Raw genomic sequence first — 13,754 nt, forward strand, 5'->3', positions numbered from 1 at the left:
AGAAGTTAGAGTCCCAATAGAAACTAAAAATAACATCTTAACATATGTCCCTGAGCTGTTTTGCAGAAACCTGCCCACCGCCCCCACACCCCCCGCCACCAAATGGAAAACACCATCCACTGGCACAATAGACCTTGGGGAAGGGGGAACTGGGGACTGAACTCTGACCACTGTTCTTCATTCTAAATTTCTTCCTGAGGGGCCTGGCAGAAGTCACACCTACAGGCCAGAGTTCAACATTCCTTTCTGCTGACCCCAAGTTTTTAAACAAATCTTAACCAATCGCAGATCGGGAAATCTTTGAATCTACCTGTCACCTGTGGACCCCCACTTCAAGATGTCTCCCCCTTTTTAGGTCAAACCAATAGCCTCCATGTATTGATTTATGGCTCTGCCTGGAACCTCTGCCTCCCTGCCTTTAAAAACTCTTACATGTAAGCCATCAAGGGGTTTGGGTTTTAAGATTAGTTGCCCATTTCTCCTTACATAGCACCCTGCAATAAATGCTTCACTTTTCCTCACTGTAAATCAATCCCAGTGTTAGTATTTGGCTTTGCTGCATGGGCAGGCAGATTAACTGACCCACGTTCAGTTCAGTAACAATGGCCTTCCTCTACTGTGACTTGGGCTTCCATTCTAAATGGCTTGAGTGAGTCACAAACATACATCCCACAGCATTTGTGAATGTGGAGAGCAAAAGTGAGTTGGCCATCATCTCAGTATATCAGTCAAGGTAATTTCTAGGTCCTAATGGATCAGAGACCAGGGAAAGATTAGGCAAGAATTGAGTCATGGAAGCCTCAAATGTTGCCTTATACACACTATCTCTGAGGATAGCAACCTAGATGCATTCTCTCTTAGATAAATAAACTGCTGCAGCTTGTGCTATAATGCCGATTGCAAAGAAATTGATCCTACAAAACTAGAAGACTGCACTGGGGCAGGAGGTTAAAGCATCGGATGGCAGGAGGGAGATAAAACTGTTCAAGGCAGCTCTAGGACCATCCTGTCCTCTAGAGATATCCCATTATACATAGGGAGAGGAACAAACACCAGTAAGGTCTGTCTTTGAAGAAATATTTATTTCAGGTGAACAATACCAAGGTGTGCCTCACTGTGGTTCTGCACACATCCCCACCAATGCTGAGCCACCTTTAGGTAGAGTGTGCCCCAGTCTCAAGGCCCAGGAGCTACAGCAGATGAGCAGATGATGGAGCTACTTCTTGTGCAACCCCATGTTTCTGTGCATTTCAGGGTAAGGAAGGTGCTACCTTCAGAGCTTCTCTTTTGAGTAAGCCAGTGTTTCGTTTTGTATCCAGTCTGTCAAGGAAAGAAGGAATTAATATCACCCCAGAAAAGCAGGAGGAACACTTATGGAGTTAAGTCATGCCAGAGACCAGCGAAAGAAGGGGAATCATGGAGACAGACACCAGAGTCCTGGGTTTTCCTAGCTTCAGAGCTAAACTTCAAGAGGGAGCTGGCTTTAGAAACATCCAGAGAGTTGGAGTCACATGGAAAATCTAGGCTAAGCACCCATTTCCTTTGGCTCTGAAGGGTGCCCTTGTCCATTAGAGCATCAGATACAGCAAGGCTGGGAGCAGTATGGAACACTGGAGGAGAAAGGTGGCTGCAGATGCTTGAGGCTATGTTCCCGCCTCCTTGTGGCTGATGAAGGGCAAGGCCTGGGCCAAAATGATAAGATCTGCTTGTGCAAAGAGAATCCAGAGGACCTGGCATGGATCCAAGGCTCCCACTTCCCTCTACTGTCACAGAGTCACACAGGTTCTCTGTGATGCCATTCTGGAGAGAAGCAGGAGAGGAGAGGGACACCCAAAGGCCCTAAAAAAGACTAAATAATCAAAAGCTTATTTGAACTGGAAAAGACTGTGGTTGGTAAATTGATCAGTGGAAGGTTTATTGGGGATTATTTTTCCCTACTTACCCTTTGGAGTGTGTGAGTTAGTGAAAAAGGACAGATCCTTTGTAAAAAGTTAAGTAGGCTGGGCGCAGTGGCTCATGCCTATAATCCCAGCACTTTGGGAGGCCAAGGTGGGCGGAGTTCGAGAACTCACAAGATCAGGAGTTCGAGACCAGCCTGACCAACATGGTGAAACCCTGTCTCTACTAAAAATACAAAAATTAGCTGGGCCTGGTGGTGCGCACCGGTAATCTCAGCTACTCAGGAGGCTGAGGCAGAAGAATCACTTGAACCCGGGAGGTGGAGGTTGCAGAGAGCTGAGATCGCGTCATTGCACTCCAGCCTGGGTGACAGAGCGAGACTCCGTCTCAAAATAAATAAATAAATAAATAAAAGTTAAGTAGCCACATTTTTTAGGGCACATAGGTAATAGTGTGAGTAAATTGTGACCCCAGCTACCTCATGTCCATCACTAAATGCAATCTGTTTTTTTTTTCTTGTTATCTTGAGGAGTCAAATTCGTATCAAGAACACCGTATTAGTTTCCTAGGGCTGGAGTAGCAAAGTACCACAAGCTGGGTGGCTTAAAACAAGGGAAACTGATTCTCTCACAGTTCTAGAGGCTGGAAGACCAAAATCAAGGTGTTGGCAAAGCTGGTTTCTTATGGAGGTTCTGAGGGAGAATATGTTCCATGACTCTCTTCAGCTTCTGGTACTTGCTGACAATCTTTGGCATTCTTTGGCTTGTAGACCCATCCCTCCACACTCTGCCTCTATCAACACATGGCATGCCCTTTGTGTGTCTTCTCTGTTTCTTCATGTCTTTATATGGCCCTCTTATCAGGACATGATTAGATTTGGGCTCCATTCTAATCAAATATGACCTCAATCTTAACATCTGCAAAGACTCCATTTCCAAGTAAGGCCACATTCCAACGTTCCAGGTAGACATGAATTTTGGGCCACACTATTCAATGCAGCACAAATGCAAAAGGGGATTTTAATTAATGGCCAGTATTGAAATTATGTGGTAGACTAGGTCAAGAGATCGAGACCATCCTTGGCAACATGGTGAAACCCCGTCGCTACCAAAAATACAAAAATTAGTTGGGCATGGTGGCACGTGCCTGTAGTCCCAGCTACTCAGGAAGCTGAGGCAGGAGAATCGCTTGAACCCAGGAGGCGGAGGCTGCAGTGAGTCGAGATGGTGCCACTGCACTCCAGCCTGGTGACAGAGCAAGACTCTGACTCAAAAAAAAAAAAAAAAGAAAGAAAGAAAGAAAGAAAAGAAAAGAAATTACATGGTAGAGTACTAGGGAGATTTTCATTTGCTATAAAGAGATCTAGAGGTCTCCACCACTTGGCCAGACTAGACTTCTTTGGTTCTCTACTCTACATGAATGTTGAGGCCTTTTCACAGCCTGCCCAGATGCCCTTTCCCTGCCTTGTTTACCTGGCTAAATTTTCCACATCTTTCAGGTCTTAACTGCATTCTCACTTCCTCCAGGAACCCTCTTCAGAGAATTTTAAGAAATCAGAGCTTCTCTGGGCTCCCATGATATGCTGCTTTTCCCCATCATGGCACTTGCCTTGCTATAATCTCACACCTGTCCACTTGTCTGGGTCTCCAATGCCTGAGGGTAGCAACTCAATTTCCCACTGGTAGCACTGGGCCTAGCACAGAATATAAGAGCCCAGGACTCCTGTGATAAGATTACCCAGGCTCTGGTGAGTAACTGAGTATTCTTATATAAGTCACTCAACTTCTTGGGAACTCAGTTTCTTCATCTAAAAAATAAGAGTCTTGGCTGGGTGCAGTGGCTTATGCCTGTAATCCCGGCAGTTTGGGAGGCTGAGGCGAGCGGATCACAAGGTCAGGAGATCGAGACCATCCTGGCTAACAAGGTGAAACCCCGTCTCTACTAAAAATATAAAAAATTAGCCAGGCGTGGTGGCAGGCGCCTGTAGTCCCAGCTACTCGGGAGGCTGAGGCAGGAGAATTGCTTGAACCCAGGAGGCGGAGGCTGCAGTGAGTCGAGATGGTTCCACTGCACTCCAGTCTGGTGACAGAGCAAGACTCTGACTCAAAAAAAATTAAAAAAATAAAAATAAATAAGAGTCTTGGATTGCTATGTCTAAGCAACCCTCCTTAGTCTAACGTTCTATGTTAGTAATTGTATTAGTCCATTTTCATACTGATATAAAGGACTACCCAAGACTTGGTAATTTATAAACAAAAGAGGTGTAATTGACTCACAGTTTCAGCATGGCTGGGGAGGTCTCAGGAAACTTACAATCATGGCAGAAGGTGATGGGAAAGCATGGCACCTTCTTCACAAGGCAGCAGGAAGGAGAAGTGCCTAGTGAAGGGGAAAGAGCCCCTTATAAAACCATCAGATCTCATGAGAATTCACTCACTATCACGAGAACAGCATGGGGGAAACTGCCCCCATGATTCCGTTACCTCCCCCTGATCTCTCCTTGACACATGGGGATTATGGGGATTATGAAGATTACAATTAAAAATGAGATTTGGATGGGGACACAAAACCTAACCACATCAATAATGATAGGTAAGAACTTCTAATAGCTATGCAGTACTTAATAGTTCTAAGTGCTTCACATATAGTAATTCATTTCATATTACAATAATTCTATCCTTTACAGATAAAGAATCAGAGAAACAGAGAGGTTAAAGAACTTTCACAAAGCTGCAGAGCTAGAAAATAGCAGAAGTGGAATTTGAACCTGACAGTCTGGTTCTAGAATCTATGTGCCTAACCAATCCACTATCTCTGCCTCTCTATAATGATTCTCCTTTTATTCGCTAGAGGAGCTGGTGTGAATGTTTCATCCCCAAGGAACCAGATATGTCTGATTCTTCATTTATATGCTAGAAATATAAGCTCTAGTTCATCACAATTAGGCAAAAAGGGGAGTAACATTTCAATATCTTATAATCAAATGTTTAACACTAATATATAAGCATTGATATACTTCAAACTCTTAGTAGTATCTTTGGAATAATACTAACAATAGTTATATATTATTATATTCATATAATATTATATTATACTAATATTAATTGAAATATAAATATTTTAATACTAAAATACTAAAAATATTTATATTTCAATTAATATTATCATGTAATTAGAAATATTTTAAAAATAAAGGTTATAAAATCACGCAGCTACTGCTCTTGCACCTGTTACTCAGCATTAGAAACAAAAATGTTTTGTTCTGGAAATTTAACCTGATTATATTTATATTAGTCCAAATTCTTATTAGATTTATTTTGTCCTTTCACTTATTTTTAAAGGTAATGCCAAAGGCCATTGTTTCTATGCCTGATTATAGTACTCACACACACTATAATAGTCATTCAACAATTGGCCTGTGGTTTGGCACCCCTGAAACCAACTTGAAAATAAACAAGTTATTGGCAATATTTATTTAAATACAGGCTGTATTACTATTAAATAATTAGTATCCTGTTTCATGACTTTCATAATAAAAAGTACAGGAACAGCCATCCTGAGCTTGCATTGGTAATATGAATATTAATTAGATATGGATTCTTTTATGGATCCATAAAAATTGGGTGAAGGATATGAACAGATGCTTCTCAAAAGAAGACACTTATGCAGCCAACAAACATGAAAAAAGGCTCATCATCACTGGTCATTAGAGAAATGCAATTCAAAACCACAATAAGACACCATCTCATGCCAGTTAGAATGGCGATCATTAAAAAGTCAGGAAACAACAGACCCTGCAGAGGATGTGGAGAAATAGGAACACTTATAAATTGTTGGTGGGAGTGTAAATTAGTTCAACCATTGTGGAAGACAGTGTGGCAATTCCTCAAGAATCTAGAAGCAGAATTACCATTTGACCCAGCAATCCCATTACTGGGTATATACTCAAAGGATTATAAATCATTCTACTATAAAGACACAGGCACAGATATGTTTATTGCAGCACTATTCACACTAGCAAAGACTTGGAACCAACCCAAATGCCCATCAGTGACAGACTGGATAAAGAAAATGTGGCACATGTACACCATGGAATACTATGCAGCCATAAAAAAGGATGAGTTCATGTCCTTTGCAGGGACATGGATGAAGCTGGAAGCCATCATTCTCAGCAAACTAACACAGGAACAGAAAAGCAAACACCACATGTTCTCATTCAAAAGTGGGAGTTGAACAATGAGAACACATGGACACAGGGAGGGGAACATCACACACCAGGGCCTGTTGAGGGGTGGGGGGCTAGGGGAGGGATAGCATTAGGAGAAATACCTAATGTAGATGATGGGTTGATAGGTGCAGCAAACCACCAATGGCACATGTATACTCATGTAACAAACCTGCACATTCTGCACATGTATTCCAGAACTTAAAGTATAATTTTAAAAAAACTTGAAGTTTTGTACATACAATGGAATATTATTCAGCCATGAAAAAGAAGAAAATCCTTCCATTTGTGACAACCTAGATCAGCCTGGAAGACATTATGCTAGGTGAAATAGACCAGAAACAGAAAGATAAATACTGTATAATCTCACTTACCTGTGAAATCTAAAAAAGTCAAACTCACTGGGCATAGTGGCCGACACCTATAATCCTAGCACTTTGGGAAGCAAAGGCAGGAGGATTGCTTGAGCCCAGGAGTTTGAGACCAGCCTGTGCAATATGGGGAAACTTCATCTCTACAAAAAAAAATTTACAAAAAACTAGCCAGGCGTGGTGGCATGTGCCTGTAGTCCCAGCTACTCAGGAGGCTGAGGTGGGTGAATCACCTGAGTCTGGGGAGGTGGAGGCTGCAGTTAGCCACGATCACGCCACTGCATTCCAGCCTGGGTGACAGAGTGAGACCCTGTATCAAAAATAAAAAACAAAAATAAATTAAAAATAAGAAAGTCAAACTCACAGAAGCAGAGAGCATAATAAGCAGTTGCCAGGGGCTGGGGTTAGAGAAATAGGGAGATGTTGGTCAAAATTTACGAACTTTCAGTTATAAGATGAATATGTTTTGGAGATCTAATATACAACATGATGATTATAGTTAATAATACTGCATTGTATACTTGGAATTTGCTAAGAGAGTAAATCTTAAGCATTCTCTCCACACACACAAAATAATGAGCCAGGTATGGTGGTTCATGCATGGAATCGCAACACTTTGGGAGGCCAAGGCAGGAGGACCGCTGAGGCCAGGAGCTTAAGACCAGCCTGGGCACCATAGCAAGACCCCATCTCTATAAAAAATAAAAATTTAAAATAAAAAAATGGTAACTGTGTGGTGATTGGATATGTTAATTAGCTTGATTACGGTAACTATTTCACAATGTATATGTATATCAAAGCATCACATTGTATACCTTAAATATAGACAATTTTTATTCATAAATTATACCTCAGTAAAACTAAGGAAAAATAATATGTAAGAATGATAGACTGTCAGTGAGAGGGAAATGGAAAAAAAGAAAAATAGACTGTCAAAAGTAAAAATAAATAAAAATTAAAAGTTGGAGTTTAGCAGAAGAAATAAAACATAATGTAAAAATAACTATGGCAAGTAAACTATGCAATGATCAGTGCTCTTATAAAGGTGGAAAGAAAGTTGCAACGGGAAAGAAAGGCAAGTGAGAAGAGGGGCAAGATCAGAGCAGACTTTGGGGAAGAGAAAGCTCTTGAGCTAGTCCTTGAAGATTGGTGTGATTCCTGTATACAACAATAAGGAGTGAAAGCCATTCAAGTAGAAAGAACAGCAGGAACAAGGAGAATCAGAAAACAGAATATCTGCAAAGAACATCAAATACTGTACTTTAGTCTATCTGGCAAGTGGAGTGCATAGGAGATAATGGGAAATCAGGGGAAAAAACATATGTTAGGGTTAGATTATGACCCTTACAATTATCCTAGTACATGACAATAATAGTCTAAGGCAGTGTCAACAAGAATGGAGAACAAAGTATAGATTCAAGAAATATTCCAAATATAGAACTGACAACATTTGGCAACAGAAGAGGAAGGAAGAGGTAAAAAGTCAAAGATGATGTCACATTCTTTGCCCTAATGGCTAGGGGAATGTTGGTGGCATTGACAAGAATAAGGAGAGTGAACGTGGAACAAATTCTGGTCCATCTGTTTGAGTTCTGCATACCAATGCTCAGCTAGCTCATCACAAAGCAGAAGTAGAGAACATTTCAAGCTCAACAGTCACTCTGTGACTCATCAGATGTGAGGGTGAAGTTATTTTTACTCTCACAGCAGTAAAACAAAACCTGAACATTGTTAAAAAGATTCTTCAGGTTTTCTGAATGTTCAAGTGGGTCGTCTAGAACAACAAGCCTTAACTTAGAGCCTCAAAGTCTAATCTTAGAGGAAAATTTAAATGGTTTTATGTCCCCAGTCCTTTAGTCCTTAGCTGGTTGAAATCTAAAAGCTATCTTTTCTCCTTTTGAGATATGAGTGTGACACATCATTCATCTCTAAACTTTCTCAGTTTTCTCTTCATTAAATATTTAGTGTGACAAATTCAGCTTGTAGGTTGATAAGGAGGTACTCTACATTTCATTATCTGGATTTTCCCTCCAACAATATTCTGAATAGTTTTTCCATATTGCTCTCAATCTTTAACCACTCCACCATCACTTGATGGTGTCACACTTCAGAGAACCTTTCATTTTAACCCCATTTCCATGAATCATTATCATTGTGGCTTGCGGGAATTGCTTGAGCTATACCCAGAGCATCTGACCTGTCATATCTGCCCAAGATCACTTTATGTGACCTTTTATGTGCACATATGGCCACGCCCCTAGACATTCTGTAAATCTAAACTAAGTATGGGGAACAAACTCATTAAAAATCCAAGCACAAGAATTCCACATGAGACTTTACCTGGTGGCACAATAAGCAAATGCTTTCCGCTAAACAAGGAATTGGAGTCTACTTTCTGGACATATTTTCACCAGTCATCATAACTGAAACCTGACATACATAAAACTGTAACTAAATACCAATGCCGTTGAAGCAGAGTACCATAAAGAGAAATGTCCTAGGCTCCTCTTATATCCAATGGGGAAACTTTCTATCCAATTAAGGGAACACACATGTAGCTTCAAACGGCCTACAAAAGAATGCTAAATTCTCACTGATAAACTCATATCTCCCCAAAATTAAACTGAACGGTCCTCTGACATTTAATAATTCTTTCATGTACATTTCAATGAAAGGTGAAGCTGTTTTATTTAATCCAACCTTGAGTGTGGATACTTTCCTCTTCCGAACTATTGATATAACCATGACATTTAAATGCACACAAGTAGCAGCAATTCCATTTGGATCCCCTGATTGAGTCAATTACTGTGACGTTAAGCATGCCCATTCCATCCCAGAGTTTAAGTAAACAAGACCACCCCTCCCTGCTCTTAGCCGAGGATTTATGAGGGTCGTGTGTCTGGCACTCAGGGAGATGTTGGCTTTCTCTCACCAGTGATTCCATATACAATACTGTCATATAATTTTTAGATTTTTCAAAGACTTCAAAGTTCACAGCCTTCTGTGAAGTTGCTATCTGGGCATGTTTATCATGGCAAGGACTAAAGGCAGGAGCGCTATGCAGAAACTTCAAACTGTGGGCACTTCACAAATGCATTGTGTGCATCTATAAAATGTCAAAACGTCCAGGAGAAAAATTTAAAAGCCAGTCAGTTCACCACTCATACAGGGATAAAGCCAGGCTGGGGCAAATGTGGCTTAAATGTTGGGTTGGAAAGACTGTTTGATTTTTCCATGATCAAGACATTGTATCCTAATTGTTTCCTTTGCTAAATGAGCAGTGCTTAATTGCTAAGTAGAAATTAGTTCACTTCCTCCCTTCTCTCTTTTTGAAAGTGACCAGATGTCCCATTTGGGGGGTTTACCCTTTGTGATGTGGTACTGAGAACACAGGACAAACTTTGTGTGTCTTAAGAGGCCACACTGCTTGATGGTGAGCTTGGGGCTCTGGAGTCAGACGGCCTTTGCGTGAAGCCCAGCTCTGCCACGCAGCAGCTGAACACCACCGGACAAGTTACCCTGTGTGTCTCAGTTACCCCGTCTGTAAGATGGGGTTGATAGTAATGGTACTACCTCATCAAGCTGTGAGGATCCAATAAAATAATGTGCTGAGTACATGAAAAGTATTCCATACATATTATTTTATTATTATAATTGAAACATTGGACAAAAGAAATGAAAGTTCTTTTCTTCAGTTCAGGGATGAATCCCTGAAACACCAGTAAGGATTCTCTTATTTGGGTTCTGAATTCTGTATCCCCATAGCTTTTGGACATATCGATGTCCTACAATGCATCAATTACTGTGCAAGAGGCTTCTCAAATATAATAGTCACAGAATCAAGCAACAAGCTAGCACTGATTTAACGTCAATCTTCCCAAAAATACTATCTCATTCACTCTCTTTACGTTCCATTCATCCAACAAGGATCTATTATGAGCCAGCCAATGGGTTACCCAAGTGGAGCTACCTAATATCCCTGGCTCTTACCAATCAAAGTAAATTCTTCTAGAAAAGGAATGTTTTGAGAGAAGCTGTCTAGATCCTCCATGTTAGCCGGCACATTCTGGAAGGCTCTTCAGAGGGTTAGCAGGTTATCAGACATCTTTCCATGCAGTCCTGACTGAGGAGAGCCACTGTGTCCTTTGCATGCTGAGCATCACTGTGCATCATCATGACTCACAAGCGATCAATCACCGAATGACATTTAAACATCTTGACTAACTACCAGCAGCATTTTGCTTCAGTTATTGGAAGTGTCTCAGAGTGAATGTGCTCTAAGATCTGAATCACTGTCTCTGAGGGCAACAATGCAAATTGCCAAGAAATGCATAACAAACAACCACGGCACAAGAATAGCCTTGTTGCATGTCACTGTGCACCATGAGGCATCTGATGTTTCTGCCTCCTTAATCATGCTCACGATGCTTCTTCTTGTGAAGTGACGCACATGATCCTTAGAGACATATACAGTGTTAGAGCTGGGAGGGACGTCATCTTGAAGATGAGGTGATCATCACAGAGAGGAGTGGAAGGAAGCTAACATTTATTAAATTCCAGGACCCAGGTCTCCTAACTGCTACTTCAAGGATGTTTTCACTGTACTATATCTAGTGACAAGATTCTCTGCTCAGCTATTCCCTTATCAAAGTTCTCACTTACCAACTTAATTATCAATATTTTAGTAACTGTGAGCTGTGAGCACAACCTGCCAACCATAATGCTCATCTTAGTATCGCTCTAGCCACTGGATGAGAGATTCTATCACATTTTCATCCTTCGGCAATCTGTAAACCACATTGGGATAGCTTGTCTCATACCCTGGTGGTGAGAGGGTAGATTGGTGCAATCTTTCCAGAAGGCAGCATTGCAATGTATCAAACACTCCATACATGTGTCTACCTTGGGACTCAATCCTTCTGTTTCCAGGAATTTACACTAAAGAAATGATCTGAGGTGTGTCAAAGGTGTGTGTACATGATTAGCAAGGGACAGAGCATTGCAGGTCCAGATAGATAAATAGATAGATAGATAGATAGATAGATAGATAGATAGATAGATAGATAGATAGATAGGCAGGCCATGATAGATAGATAGACAGACAGACAGACAGACAGACAGATGATAGACAGATGATAGATAGATAGATAGATAGATAGACAGATAGATAGATACCTGAATAAATTATCTGCTCAGTCATTGGTTACCCGCACCTAAACACCCTAAAAGGCACCACTGCCACACCTTAATATCCTAATAGGCATCATCTCCCACCTGGTGGCAGATACTGGAATTATACAATGCCAAGGATGAACTATTATCTAAGAAGCATACCTTGTAAAGTCAACTGAATTTCACTGACTGGAAATATCCTCATTTCAAACTAGAAATTAGAAATTTTTAAAATAAAAACATTACTTCCCAGTCACTTCTTATCTTTTTCTCCCTTTATTGTTCTCTTATACCCATACAACCACCACTTTCTCCTAGTCTTCTACCTTCTAAGAAGTCTGTCTGCATTGTAAATCCTTTTTATTTCCAAAGTCAAAGTAGCATGATAGGACTTAATTGCTGGTATAGGGGAAATTGTGTGAATAGATAAGGTAATTAAATGTGTCTGTTCTCATGCTGGCAAGGCTGTGGAGAAAACAATGCTTTTACACTATTGGTGGGAGTGTAAATTAGTTCAACCATTGTGGAAGATAGTGTGGAGATTCCTCAAGGATCTAGAACCAGAAATACCATTTGACCCAGCAATCCCATTACTGGGTATATACCCAAAGGATTATAAATCATTGTACTAAAAAGACACATGCACACGTATGTTTATTGCAGCACTATTCACACTAGCAAAGACTTGGAACCAACCCAAATGCCCATCAATGACAGATTGGATAAAGAAAATGTGGCACTTATACACCAAAGAATACCATGCAGCCATAAAAAGAATGAGTTCATGTCCTTTGCAGGGACATGGATGAAGCTGGAAGCCATCATTCTCAGCAAACTAACACAGGAACAGAAAACCAAACACCGCATGTTCTCACTCATAAGTGGGAGTTGAAAAATGAGAATACATGGACACAGGGAGGGGAACATCATACACCAGGGCCTGTCGGGGGGTTGGGGGCAAGGGGAGGGATAGCACTAGGACAAATACCCAATGCGTGCAGAGTTTAAAACCTAGATGACGGGTTGATAGGAGCGGTAAACCACCATGGCACATGTATACCTATGCAACAAACCTGCATGTTCTACACATGTATCCCAGAACTTAAAGTAAAATAAAAATAAATAAATAAATAAATAAATAAATGTGTCCGTTCGATGGATGAGTCAATACACCTTAGAGTGACTGTAATAGATCAGACTACTAGTTCAGGCATTAAGTAGTTCTCACTGTTAACAATCTTCCTGCAAAACTTCAAATTTTATTTTCAGAAAATTCACTGACTATCCTGGAATATGCATATTAGGGGAAGTAACTTCATGAACCACTACACCCTAAAGAAACTATTTTTGTTAGAGATCACATTTTCTCTTGAGTCCAACTGCACAGCAAGATGTTTTCTGCTTGATGGGCAGATAGAAATTAAAACTGGATAAGCACAATAGGTGTGTGAATACCATATGTTCTCACTTATAATAAATGGGAGGTAAGCTATGAGTACGCAAAGGCATACAGAGTGGTATGATGGACTTTAGAGATTCAGAAGGGGAATGATGGAAGGGGAGCTAGTGACTAAAAAACTACATAATGGGTACAGTGTGCACTATTTGGGTGACAGGTGCACTGAAATCTCAAAACTCACCAGTATATAATTTATCCATGTAAAAAAACAAATGCTTGTACCCCAAAAGCTATTGAAATAAAAAATGTTTTTAAAGAAAGAGAATAAAAGAATAAGAAAGATGAGTACGTTGAGCCATCACTGATATCTAGGAGCTCCCCCAGGGTAACCATGACAACACTAGTTTCCAAGCAGCAAAGCCTAGTAATGTGATAAGCCAAGCTGAACACTCCAGGCCCAGACTCCTGACTCTTCCAAGACTGGCCTTGGGATGTAGTTAAATCACTTACAATCCATTTCCTAATGTGTAATGTGTAAGCCATAATTATATCCCTGTCTACCCAGCACTGGGTTGGATCAACACTAGAAATTCATTAAATATTTTTTGATTGATTACCTCCCACAGAGTAGTTATGAAAACTTAGATAACAAAGCATTTAGGAAGGATTAAGAGTGCCATAAATGTCA

The sequence above is a fragment of the Pan paniscus genome, chromosome 16, assembly GCF_029289425.2.
Source record: "Pan paniscus chromosome 16, NHGRI_mPanPan1-v2.0_pri, whole genome shotgun sequence".
NCBI classification, from domain to species: domain Eukaryota; kingdom Metazoa; phylum Chordata; class Mammalia; order Primates; family Hominidae; genus Pan; species Pan paniscus.